The sequence below is a fragment of the Vigna unguiculata genome, chromosome 3 (genome assembly GCF_037176805.1).
Source record: "Vigna unguiculata cultivar grain cowpea cultivar isolate G323 ecotype 2 chromosome 3, ASM3717680v1, whole genome shotgun sequence".
Taxonomy (NCBI): Eukaryota; Viridiplantae; Streptophyta; class Magnoliopsida; order Fabales; family Fabaceae; genus Vigna; species Vigna unguiculata.
Window position 1 is genome coordinate 43139809 of NC_140794.1, and position 3071 is coordinate 43142879.

Below are 3071 nucleotides of genomic sequence, written 5' to 3' on the forward strand. Positions count from 1 at the left end.
CTCCTGCCACCACGCGAGCCTCCTGCCACCACCACGCGAGCCTCCACGCGAGCCTCCACCAGCCACCGCAGTCTCGTCGCGCCTCCAGCCACCACCACGCGAGACCACCACGCGAGCTCTTGCGCCGTCTCGTCTGGCGTCCGTCCACCACCACGCGAGACCACTGCCGCTGTCTCGTCCCTCTCTCTGTCTCTCTGCAAGTGTTCCGGCGTCCCTCTACCACCACGCGAACACTTTCGTTCTTTTGCCGCAATTGTCGCTCCGCGGTTTTCTTTAAGGTAAATTTCGAACGCGTTTTTGTTTGATTTTCTGTTTTTGCGTATGTTAATTTTAAATTTTAGTTATTGTGAGTGTTAATTTGGATTGAGATAGAAATTGTTTGGAGTGTTTTGATTAATTTTGTGAAAGGATTGAGTCTCAATTTAAGAGCATTGTGTCTTCAGACGTAGAGCATTAAGTCTGAATTTAATTTAAGAGAATTGTAAAAACACTATAATTAAATAGGTAATATATGATGTTAAGGAAATTGTTGTTTTTGCTTTTATTTGTTACTTATGACTTTCTCTTGTGTTTTTTGTTATCTCTTGTAGCTTTCGAACGCGTTGAATTGCATCATCTTCCAGTGTCATCTGCTCTTTTTACGCGCTCCCAGGTTCCTAATTCTAATATTTTCCTATTATGCCAATCTGTTGTTTGCTTTATATATTTTATTAATTATTTGTTAAAACATGTTGTTTGTTTTTTCTTATATGTGAGTTAGCCTTAGTTTCCCGTTTGAGATTCAATACGTAAATTATGTATTGTCCCCGAGTTTTCATTTTGAAAAAATTACATTTTTTTAAAATTAGATATAAGGGGATACAATACTAATAATTTAAATGTATTGAATCTTGAATTGTCCGATTGGACAGTTTAAGAAGATTAATCACTTTCTAGTAATTTATTAGTGCATATATATTTAAAATACATATCTTAAAATTCATGAATATTTGTCAATTGTGTTTTGTATTGATCTTCGGGTGCATATTTGATTGTGGTTTATAATCACTTTCATTTCGTGTATCCTGAAGGCCAATGCGAAATGCTGGCAAAATTTCGTGAAATTTAAGATATGTATTTTAAAAGTAATATGTACCAATAAAATAAGGAAAGTGAATCTTCTTAAATGGGATAGGGTCACACCTTGATTACGACGTGAGCATTGATTCAAAGATTACTGAAATTGTTCACGCAATTTCAGTATGGATCGAGATTGGATTAATTTACCACGTATTAGCGCTGAGTATGAGAATGGAGTAGAAGAATTTATAAAATTTGCGCAACGTTATGAGGGGAGAAGTGATGATGAAGTGAAGTTCAGATGTCCGTGTGTCAACTGTTTGAATGGAAGAAAATTGAATGCAACTCAAGTTAGGGAACATCTTATTTGTGATGGTTTCCTTAAAAGTTATACAATATGGACATGGCACGGCGAATTAATACACATTCCAACTATTTCTCGATCTGAATATCTTGCCAATTCCTCCATGAAAGAGCGACGAGAAGAGCGACGGGAAGAGCGATGTGATTATTCAAACTTAAATTATATTCCATTTTAACTGAAATTGCATCAATATAGGAAAAACCTCAATCAAAGAAGATTCTTCTCTCTTTGGATGATCCTCTTGGTGCATTGCTCCAACTTGCAGAAATCATAGCTGATAAGCCGATGCAGGTTCCTTGGGATGCTAAAATTTTTGGGAGAGATCTTGACATCCCACTTTACTTGCATTCCCAAGATGTCTTGGAGCTTGCACGAGGACAAGAAGAACTCAATATTACCATTATTCAATTATGGATGATGTAAGTCTTTTAGTCATTATATATAGTTATTTGATATATTTATGTATTTACTTATATCAAATCAATTTTTGGTTTAGGTATTTGTCTGGTGTCACTGAAACTATGGGGCTGAATGATGTATATGGGTTTATAGACCCCCAACTCACCCATGAAGGCAACAAGTTTGATGACATTCAAGCATATGTGACCAAATGCTTTCAACGTGGAAAAGAAATTTATTTTGTCCCTTATCTTGCTGGGTAAGTCATTTTTGTTAACTTATGAATATAATAAGTCATTTTAATGCATAACAATGAATTTATTTTCTTATCAGGCGTCATTGGCAGTTACTTGTGGTTTCCCTAAGGGAGAACCTTGCTGTGTGGTTTTGCTCTTTGCATCGCCCTCCCCCCAACCATCTTAGACAAGTGATAGATTGGTAAGAACCTCAATATCAATCTTATGAATATGACATGTTATATAAAAATATCCTAACTTATTCCCTATATCATAGTTCAATTGCTGCACATAACATGTTGTTAGGGAGATCAACGGCTAAGGCAAAAGGTCTTGTATGGTGTTCTCTCCAGGTTTGATATTTCTATCCATATCTTCATGATTGTTTGCTTGATTTTCTTCATTAATTAATTGTAACGTTGTTAATATAATGTAGTGTAATAGACAAACCGGCTCATATGAGTGCAGTTACTATATAATGCAATGGATGACAACCACTGTGCGTGCTCGTATTACAACAAATTGGGAATTGGTAATATATATTTGAATTAAAATGAATACTTTGCAATATTTCCTTTTTATATACTAACTTAACTTAATCTATTATTTTGTAGACATTCAAGAGTCCTGTAGCAATTCCCGCAAAGTCCATCAAGTTTGGTAGGATAGCATGTGCCAAATATATAATTGAAATGTACAATACTATTGATTAGAACATGTATCTTGATTGTAAATGATTTGTAATTGTCTTTTAAATGAATTTGAATTGTGGATGTGTTTTAAAATATTTTGTTCTGGTCTATTCTGGTCTGTGCTGGGTGCTGAACAAAATTTGCAGGTTTATATGTGGGAATAACACCAAAACAGAAACTGCATTTAAAAAAAAACAGAGTATTAGGCCTCGGTTCATACCACAAACGAAGCAAAAAGTGTGCTTTTGGCCTCGGGTGCAGCCAAAACCGAGGCCAAAAGGGTATCGAATTTAAAAAAAAAAAAAAACACCATATGGCCTC

General features: G+C 35.6%; 1 long non-coding RNA gene across 1 annotated transcript; it reads left to right on the forward strand.

Annotated features, from left to right (window-relative positions):
* The first annotated feature begins 1933 nt into the window (after positions 1–1933).
* On the forward strand, positions 1934–2503 carry LOC146887885 (uncharacterized). The gene is made up of 3 exons (XR_014993438.1): positions 1934–2081; positions 2156–2260; positions 2336–2503. It is a non-coding gene; the product is annotated as an uncharacterized LOC146887885 (long non-coding RNA).
* The last annotated feature ends 568 nt before the right edge of the window (positions 2504–3071 follow it).